Source organism: Apium graveolens, chromosome 4 (genome assembly GCF_009905375.1).
Source record: "Apium graveolens cultivar Ventura chromosome 4, ASM990537v1, whole genome shotgun sequence".
Lineage (NCBI taxonomy): Eukaryota > Viridiplantae > Streptophyta > Magnoliopsida > Apiales > Apiaceae > Apium > Apium graveolens.
The window spans coordinates 42,418,989-42,429,902 of NC_133650.1; the positions used below are offsets into that span (position 1 = coordinate 42,418,989).

Sequence of the window (10,914 nt, forward strand, 5' to 3'; positions counted from 1 at the left end):
AGTTCATAGTCGGACTACCTAACGTAGTACTGACAGTTAAAATCCTTATGGGAACCCTTATAAATATCGTGATAGTAGCGTAGTTCGTTATCATATATGGTAGCGGGACTCCGAACCCTGAGGTTGAGAAGTGACAGCGCGATGATGTTTTATTACTAATTGGAGATCGGATTGTGGATCCGATAGAGCGTCCTAACGCAGGACCGGATGATGTTCATATTGAGGATGTAATGGTTGAGGATGTTGTCCTAGATGGGATTGTTGCTGAGGAGGATCTCGTGGAAGATCCTAACAAGAATGAATAAAGGACCATTGAGGAATTGATGACCATGGTTAGGGAAACTACCAGAGGTAGGATTGGCCGGTCACTACCGGAGGTTCGTTCAAGTTTGTAAAGATAGTAGCCCCTTTAACGCGGCTTACTCGTAAGACTGAGAAGTTTAAATGGACAGAGAAATACGGGAAAAGCTTTTAACAACTGAAGCAAAGGTTGGCGACGGCCCCTATGTTGGCATTGTCGAATGGAAAAAGGAGATTTTGTGATTTGTATTGACGCTTCGCATAAGGAATTAGGGTGCTTCTTATACAGCACAACAAGGTAATCGCGTACGCGTCAAGATAATTAAGGGAATTTAAAATTCGATATCCCCACCCATGAGCTTGGGCTCATGGCAATAGTTTTGCCCTAAAGATTTGAGGCACTACTTGTATGGAGAGAAGTGCGAGATTCACAAACCATAGGAGCTCTAGTACATTTTTACGTAGAAAGAGGTCAACATACGCCCGAGGAGGCGGTTAGAGCTAATCAAGAATTATGATTGGGAGATTCTGTATCATTCGGGGAAAGCCCATGTGGTGGCTGATGCCCTTAGTAAAAAGGAGAGACTCAAGATGATCATGTCTTTGAGAGAGTTTATAAGAGATTTTGAGAAAATGGAAATAGAAGTGAAGGTAACCGGAGCCGGTACCGAAAAGATGTTTGAGATTGCAATACAGTCCGAATTATCGGAAGAGAACATATTGTGCCAGAAAAAGTGATGAATGAAGGCAGAGAGCTAACAATTAGATAAAAGATTAATACCGAGAAAGATGATAAGGGAATAATGAGGTATTCCTACAGAATTTGGGTTCCAAATGTTCAAGAGCTTAAAGATGAGATCTTAGATGAAAGCTAGTTTGAGGAATAAGATTTAGGGCAAACCCTGAATGTGATAGTCAGGGAGGACGCCATCAAGATAGAAGGAACCCATAACATAATGAAGTGGAAAATGAGGATTTTAACGTATAAGATAACCCCAAGTATGGGAAAAGGATGAAACATTTCATACTAAGGAAACAGAAAGACGAGTAAGGAAAGGAGACCCGAGACGGTACTCCTATACGGCGATTCATGGACCTGTCTAAAAAGAACTTAGACTACTATCCTCAACCACCACCTTGAGGAAACAATGTAGTGGGAAATTCTTTCAGGACCTTTAAATCGCTAAGCTCTCAGTGTTCAAAGGAACAAGTTGACCAAGTTGAGGCCAGAGCCTAGGCTAAAGGAAATATAGGAATCATTTGAGATTCTAAATGATGGACGAATCACAAAAGACTGTTTTGTCACTTACCCTCCTAAGAGAGAGGCCACCCGCTGGTGAAAGACCAAGAAAGGCACGGAGCCAGAGGTTAGAATAAACTGATTAAAGTTCAGTCAATTGTTTTCGGGAAAGTAATTCCCAAGGTTATGGAGATAGTGTAAAAGCTTTGGAGTCAGAACAAAGGCGGACGAGTATGATGAAATATGAAGCTAAGTTGTAAAAGTTGTCAAGATTCGTTCTGATGACAAGAATCCCAGAACGATGTGATGCTTGAAGTCAATGATTAGTGGGTTCATGAAATAATGATAAGAGAAAGGAAAATAAAAAGAAATTGAAGTGGAAAGGAATATAAAGGAAATAGAGTTTGAGGAATGATAAGGGAGTTGGGTATGAGGAAACCCTAAAGACTCGTAGCAATAGAAATAGAAAAGTATGTAATCATTAGGATGAGGGTGATTCACCATGAGTTAAAGTTGATGATTGAAGGAATAAGAGATACATATATTTTATCCCCTGTAAGTTGGGAGGATTCGAGGAAACCTTGAAATAGTTCGAAGGATAAGTAATGAGACGCGGATAGACTGAGGAGACAAGGAAGTAAGAAATTAGGAAAATTGGATGAAGGAAGTGACCTTCAAGAATGTGAAGTGTAAGACCGGTGGCTTGATACCCAGAAAGGGAGACGCCAGGTATGAAAGATATTCCATCATTGAGGTGACTGTTGAGGTAAACAACAAAAGTAAATAAGGAATTATTAAGAAGAGGTTCACGTTGAACACGACCAATATCTTCCAGAACATCCTTGTTATCGTTATCAAATTAGGCAAGACAAGCGGATAACCGTTGTTATCTTTTGGAGGCCATATTGATTGACCTCATTTGGAATACAGATGTTATTGTAAAATTAGGCATATACTATCGAGGTAGGAATGATCGAATAAGACACCCTCATCAGGGATATATGACTTGATTTATCCATGGAAGGATGCATGTACTTTTTCTAAAGGTGGAATTAAGGATATAACATCGGTAACTTAAAATGAATCCCAGGGGAATGCATAAAGGTTGGCATTTCACCCTTAATAGGGATAGTATGAGTTTGACAGTATGAATTGGAAAGGATTAAGGTAATATTCAAAATTCTCAAGAATAAAAATGTTGATAAAGGAAATATGACGTAATTATAATGATGCCAAGTGGGGCACGTGTTAAACCACGAGAAAGTATGGATCGAACCAGTAAAGGTCGAATTTATTCCAGGCAATTAGGACCTAAGATTAAAGATGTTCTAAGTATGATTGAGAGTCAGTCGTGACAGTGATTAACCTCTAAAGACTTAGGCAATAACTTATGGAAATATGATGATTTTTTTTTACTCATCAGATTTTAAGGAAAACATCTTCACATAAGCTGTGATTGAAATGGGGTAGAAAATTAGTGAAAGTGGTTAAGATGACATTGATTGTAAGGAAATATTACTATCAGGAAAGGCCAAAGAGGTGGCCGACACTTTAAATGTAAGAGGACAATTACAGGCGCTCGTGCCAGAGGAATACAGTAATAATGGTTGAAGCCGTAAAGGTTGTATTATGGTTTGAAAGATTGACATTCCTTCTAATGACTGTGCAATACCCAACCATAATAGTAGTTGGTAAAGGTTTAATTCGTGTAATCGCCATGAGCAGGCTATCTATCTCAGAAGATACTATCTTGAGATAAGCCAGGACCATGTTTCAAAAAGGACCAGACGAACCTTTGAGTAAGTCTTCTATTTAAGGCATATGATTTAGAATGGTATTAACCTGCTATCGTTGCTTTGATTGAAACTCTTCTGCAATTTTATCTGCTTCATGTCATGTATGTATGTCAGGATCAGGAGTGTTCTTCATGAATCAGGAATGGTGATTATGTACCTCCTTAGAAGGATTTGATACGACATGTATGGACTCCGTATGGTTAGATATTAAGATTTCATGGAATGTGAATGACGATAGTAGGTCAGTGGTGGACCATAGTAAGGCAGCAATGATTCTGCGAGTAATGAGCTGATTACAACCATGAGAGTTGTATTGGAATGGATGTTGAGATTGAGTACCACTAAACGGGTCGTGGTAGTGTATAAGTTATCATTGATAGACTAATTAAGTAGAGTATCTACCTATTGAATATTTATTCTTTCTTATCAATAGAGAGTCGTATTATTATACGAGGAAGGTTACGGTGCAAGCATAGAATTCAAGTAACGATGATGTCTAGAATGAGATCCCAGGTTCGATTTTCGATATCGAAGGAGTTTCAAAGGTGATTGTGTATAAGCTCGAGGAAGAGCATGGGTCCATAAAATGATGGACGGAATAGCAAAAATATTTAGGCATGTGAAATACGATGCTATAATACTTGATGTTGATATAAATACATATATGTTTTGTTCTCCTATAACAAACCTCTATAGTTCAGAGGTAGATTCCGAGCCAGATATTTTATGGCAATAATTTTTACTAACTATGCGATATAACAAGTGTTCATGATCGTAGTGATCTCTCAATGAATTCTTTTACTTCTATATGATGGATCAAGCTTTCAAAAATAGAAACAGCTGAAAAAGGAGTAGTAAAGTTGTGGTAGTATTCGGAATGGAAACACATTCGTGATACTAAGGTTGACGTGGTTATTAAAAGGTTATAGAACGCTAACGAGCAAAAGTATAACTAGTATAATATTAGGAACGGAAGGTTGTAACGATTACGAACTGGAAAAGAATGGGTATTGAGAAGCAAAAGCTCTAATGCTAAACGCTATAATGAGAGTCTGTGCAATAGACTTGAAATAATTTGGAATGATCAGTTATCACGGATTGAGTTTTCTTACGATGATAGATCATATGTCAGTATTGAGATATCGCCTTATGGGATCCTTGAGGGAAGACAATGTCGATCTCCCTTATGTTAGGATGAAGTTGTAGAGCGCAAAATGCTCGGACCAGCAGTGGTCCAAAGGACCAAGGATATGATAGATCTAATCAGAGGACGGCTGGTAGTAGCCCAAGATGGACATGATACATATGTTGATTTGACCCGAAAGGACAAGGAATAGGAAGTAGGGGACCTAGTGTTGTTATAGGTATTCCCTCGGAAAGGATTGATGAGATTCGGAAAGAAAGGAAAGCTAAGTCCACAATGTGTCGGACCCTTGGATATACTAAAACATATTGGGAAGATAGCATATGAGCTAGCCCTACCCCCGAACCTGTAGCAAGTTCATAACGTGTTTCACGTATCAATGTTAAGAAAGTGTAATTCAGATGCCAGATAAATAGGGGCATATGAGCGCATAGACATGCAACCCGACGTAACCTATATGGAGCAACCAGGAAGGGTTATAGAGTGAAAAGGAACAAGTGCTTAGGAGAAGGGTTATTAAACTAGGCAGAGTTTGGTGGTAGGACCACAATATGGGAAAATTTACTCGAGAGTTAGAAAGTGCAATGCTAAGAGAGCATCCCTATTAATTTTCTATCTGATTCCGGGATGGAATCCTTTTAAGGAGGGGAGACTGTAATAACCCCAAAATTTTGAACTTTTTGTAACCCTTATGAATAGTGTTTTAGCTGAATGAGAAAACTTTTCATGCCACACTATGTAGGGGTTCTGCTATGGATATTCTGAGATTTTATTAGTACTCTATATGGTATATAAGTGTATTTAAAGATCGTCAGAATCCAATTCCGAACACTTTGGTTTTTCCCGGAAATCCACTAGATACGGAAAAAATTGAGTAAAAGGTAACAGGATAAAAAAAAGGATTTAAATTAAAGGATTATAAGAGAGGATCATAAAAGGAATATAATATATTGAGAAAGGTTAAGGGAACCTAAGTAATAAGATCCCGGGTATGATCCCTCAAACGATAAACGAAAATGAAAGTTAAGCGAACCGTATAACAGATCAACGGTCATTAGGCAAACAATTAGGAAGTTAATCAAAGGGATAAGAGAGAATGGTGTCATCCAACCAATAGAAAGATGACAAAGGAGGGGTGATGACATCACAAAGTGATGCAAGCATGACATAAGAGGGAAGGAAATGTGGTGGAATATTAACCACACAAAATCAAGGGTAAATGGGTAATTGACCTAAAACAAAACAAAACTTATTCAACCAACCAAGCAAATATTCATTTTCATCAAAAAAAAACACAAAATTCTCCTTCATCCTCCCTTTGCTCTCGGCTTTTGCCATTTTCAAAGAAAACAATTTTCAAAATTCAAGTTCAAGGCTTCCTAAATTGGTAAGATAATTCCCTAGTATTCCTTATGCATAGTTATGGCTATTCTATGAGTTTAAGCCTCCAAATCATTCACAATCTTCTTCAAGAAATCAATGAAGAAGACAATGAATAGTGACTTCAAGAATTTTAACTTGATTTTCTTGTTTTTCCTTTAAGATCCAAGCATCCCTAAGTCATCTCAAGACTTCTTAAGGCTTCCTAGCTACTCCCACCACTTCAAGGAAGGTATATCATCTCCAAACCCTAGATTCCTTTGTATAATAAGATGATTTTGATTGTTATGGTGATATAGTAGCTTAATGCTTGTGGTTTAGAATTTGGGTTGGAGTGGTAGTGAAATGGATGGTGAATCTTGTTGTTTTGGTTAAAAGAACTTAAGTATAGTTAAATTCAAGCTTAAGCATAAGTATAAATGTTAATATTGAATTGATTGGGGCAGTTAGGATCTGGTATGGATGGAGTTTGGATTGGGATGTGATTGTGGCTTGATTATGGGTTGTTTTGGAATGGTTTAAATTTGGGAAATCGCGTAAATATAGCCGTCGTAATGCCCGATTTACCGTAGACTGTTTTTGTTCTTAACATCATAACCCTTGAACTCACTGCTAGGTTTTGACCATTGCCATGTTTAGATAGTTCATGTTACGAACTTCGTTTTGATATGTGGTTCGTTTGATTCCGATGAACGGTTTGCGAGAAACGGCCGTTTTAAGTAACGACGTTTCGCGAACGAACCCTTACCCCTCGCCTTACTTTGAAACATAGGTTAAAGACCTTAAAGGACTAATTGAAGTATGAAACATTTATGTAAGGTGTAATAGGCAGTTGGTAAGACACCCGCGAAAGAATCGCCTTAAAACTCGTAATGGTTAAATTATTAAAAATGGTGGAGCCGAGGGTACTCGAGTGATTTAAGAGAATCAGTAAGCGCAAAACAAGCGTTAGAGTCTAAGTTAGTTAAAGTATAGATTTACAAGTGACTTTGGTTTAATTCCAACTTACTTGTTGTTTATAGGTTACCAGACTCGTCCCGAGCCTTTTATCACCCCCAGTTGCTCAGGCAAGTTTTCTACCCGTTATACTGTTGTTGTGATGTATATGTGTATATGCATGATCTTGCGATAAATGCATATTTGTTATTAGCAAATTCTTGCGATATATTGTAGTATGTGATTTGGTATATATGCATGCCTGTTTCATATTCTTGGATTATATATCTGTTGGTTAAAATTCTTACAGTTGCATAATACCTATGCTAGAGATAAGCGGTATTGAGTTTACCCTTAGTATAGGGGATCAAAAGGTGAACATATTTCTAAACCGGGAGTCGATGTTCCCGAGTATAATATATATATTTTTATATATATATGGTTATAGTTTTCAAAACTATTAATCGAATAAGGTTTATTCGATAACTTTAACTTTATTTTATTATTGAATATTATTTTGAATATTCATCCGAGGACTTATGACTCCTTTATTTTATTATTGAATATTATTTCGAATATTCATTTGAGGGCTTATGACTCAGTTATATTATTAATGATTATTAATTGAATATTCATTTGAGGATGTATGACTTCGTTATTTTATTTAATGAATATTATTTATAATATTCATTCGAGGTATTATGACTCCGCTTGTTATTTAATAATATTCTTTATTTTATTAAAGAATAATGTTTCGATAATCAAACTTATTTTCGATTATTCAAATAAAGATAGTACTTTCGTATAAGTATATCTTTGGTTATTTAATACTCATTTCAAGTATAAATCTGACAACTTCTACTTCAATTATTTGTATAAAGATTATTATTTATGGGAATATTATTTAAATAATAATATTCGGACATTTTCTAAATATATTGGGACTGATTTACTTCATTAAATCAGCATTACTCCAAACACTCTTTAAAGTATTTTGGAGTCTTCAAAATGATTTTTAAAAGTTAGAGCGGATCCTAAGACTCATTTTTATATTTAAGATCTTCCTTTTAAAAAGGGGATTTAAATACTCGCTCAAAACCTGAGGGATCCGGCTCTATGGTGTATTTTATATTCGCAACAAGGTTGCAGTTTTGGTAAATGAATTGATTACTTACCCAACGTTCGGGAAGTAAGTCCATCTATCGAGTCGGCATAAGCAACATGGGCTCAGTGGGCGTCCCTGATAGTGTAAGTGGCTCAGTGGGAGTCCATCAAATGCATAAGTGGCTGAGTGGCAGTCCAGCATAAGGTCCTATTGCGACCAGGGTGATGACCAGTGGGGAATTCATCCATCTACTAGTAGAAAAGGTTACTTATTGGTATCTTTGCCTGATCAGCAAGATATCGGGTTTATGCCACAATTCTTTTTCCCTTCCAAAAATTCATTGGATGTTACAAACTCTGTTCATACTTTACATGACAGAGGTTTTCAGGGACTGTATAAGGAAGATGTATATGTGGATATATATCGGAACTTAATGAAGTATATCATAACTTCATTTCCTTCAATACTACTTCAAAGATTTAATCTATTCAAATCTGTCTTGTAGTCTCATCTATGTGATGAACTTTTGAACTAATTATAACTTGAACGGTGGTAGTTCAAGTAGTATTTGGAAAAGATATAAGTATATTGGAGTATCTTGTAACTTCATCTTTTTAAACTTATATCTAGTTAATGTTTGTCTTATGAATGACAAAGACTTTCAGAAAAACGTTGAGACAAGGTTAGATATATGAGATCACCTTGCAACGATATTTTTTTATACAGTTATAAACTGGAACTTTGTGTATATTATACATGGAAGAGGACTTCCAAGATTTTGAAAAGTATATATGTATATATACTGAACATTTTGCGACTTCATCGCATTAAGATATCAAACTTGGTTCATTTCTTTTGACCAAGACTTTCATGAGTACTATGAAAAGGCTCATATATTGTTAATCATTATAAATATTATTTTGGTGGGCTTGCTGCTCACCCTTGCTTTCTTCTTTCATCACACAACTTCAGATAGATAAGATGAACAGGACCAAGCTCCCAATTCGCAAGCGGATAGGAAATGTTCCGCAGCTTTCTGGAAGCGTTGAGGCCGCTGTAGCTGAGGTAGAAATTACCAATAGGCTAAGTTTTCAACTAATGATGTACCAGACTTATGTATATTATGAGTTGTAATAATGGCAGAGAAATGTAAATTTATTCAGAAACCTGTTTAAGGTGTATTGGCATGTAATTATGGAATAAAATGACTTGTGATTATTTTTGGATGATCATCTCTGAGACTATAACTTGTGGTGTGTGTGTTTATTGTGGGGTCACAGTACAGAGTAGTTGATTAATTATTAAGATTGGGTGTTATTAAGGGAAATGGAACTCGTGACAACCCGGATCCCCGACCCCGGATTTGGGGGTGTTACAGTAGACATATAGGGACTCAACATAATTGATGCCTATTCAACTTCTATCTTAATTGTGGATGCTTGGTAGAATGGTATTAGTACAATGAAAGTTGGCTTTTATCAGTTTCGTGTTATTCGATTAATATCATCACTGTTGCATGCTAAGGGTAATAACAATAGCTATTGAAGGAAGTAGTAATGAAGTTGTGATCTCATGAGTGTTTTAATATTATTAATTCAAGTGTTAATTAAGTGTTTACTTCTAGTAGTTAATTGTAGTTAATAATTAGTTAATCAAATCTAAGTGTTATTGTCTTAACATTGAGAAGTAATCATACACTGGTGAGTGAGTTTATTTGAACATAATTAGTCTGAGTCTCTGTGGGAACGAACTAGAAAGTATTCTATATTACTTGCGAATGCGTATACTTGCGTGTGTTATTAGCGCGTGTTTTCGCCCTAACAAGTTTTTGGCGCCGCTGCCGGGGACTCGGCGTATTTGTTTAGTTTATGTACTTACCATCATTGGTCATTAGGACTCAGTGATGAAGACGTGTTATTTATTGTTTCCGGTCGTGTTTCAGGTACTTTAGCGAGCGTTTATGCAAACTCATTCTCGTACTCGCAAGAGGACTTTAGATACGGCTGAGGAGACAGACGAAGTGCTTAATATTCCGGAGAAGATAGATTTTGAAGATTCGGATTCAGGAAGTGAGCAGAAAGAGCCAGTAACCATGGGTGATCGTATTATTCCGTAAGATCCAGCTCTTATGGACTTTTCTCGGCCCAAAATTGATGACATTTAGTCTAGCATCATGCACCCGGCTATTGAGGCTAATAACTTTGAAATCAAGCCGGGCACTATTCAGATGGTGCAGAATTCTGTTTCTTTCGGAGGTGCTGCGACTGAAGACCCCAACATGCACATAAGGAATTTTGTCGAGATCTGCAGCACTTTCAAATATAATGGTGTGACAAATGAGGCTATCAAGCTGAGGCTTTTCCCATTCTCTCTGAGGGATAAAGCTAAGGACTGGTTACATTCTGAACCAGTTGGGTCTATCACTACTTGGCAAGATCTTGCGCAAAAGTTTCTGGTTAAGTTTTATCCAATGACGAAGAATGCGGCTATGAGGAGTGCTCTTACTCAGTTTGCGCATCAACCTACAGAATCTATGTGCGAAGCTTGGGAGCGCTACAAAGAGATGTTGAGAAAGTGTCCACATCATGGAATGCCTGATTGGATGGTGATCACTGGTTTTTATAATGGTTTGGGGGCCCAATCTCGGCCCATGCTCGATGCAGCAACTGGAGGCGCCTTGTGGGCCAAAAGCTATACTGAGGCTTATAATCTTATTGAGACTATGGCTGTAAATGAGCATCAAAACCCAACTCAAAGGATGATGCCTGGGAAGGTAGCAGGTATTCTGGAAGTCGATGCAGCTATAACTATTGCAGCGCAGCTCCAAGCACTGTTTATGAAGGTCGATTCTCTAGCCACTTATGGGGTCAATCAGATAGCTATGGTCTGTGAGCTTTGTGCAGGTTCTCATGCTACGGATCAGTGTTCTCTTGTTAACGAATCTGTTTAGTATGTGAACAATTATCAGCGACAACAGCAGCCTGTGCCAGCTACTTATCATCCTAACAACAGA

The 10,914-nt window shown here is 37.2% G+C and overlaps 1 non-coding gene across 1 annotated transcript; it reads right to left on the minus strand.

The window, feature by feature from the left end:
• Positions 1 to 10,386: 10,386 nt before the first annotated feature.
• LOC141722554 (small nucleolar RNA R71) lies at positions 10,387 to 10,493 on the minus strand. The gene has a single exon (XR_012575569.1). It is a non-coding gene; the product is annotated as a small nucleolar RNA R71 (small nucleolar RNA).
• Between the last annotated feature and the right edge of the window lie 421 nt (positions 10,494 to 10,914).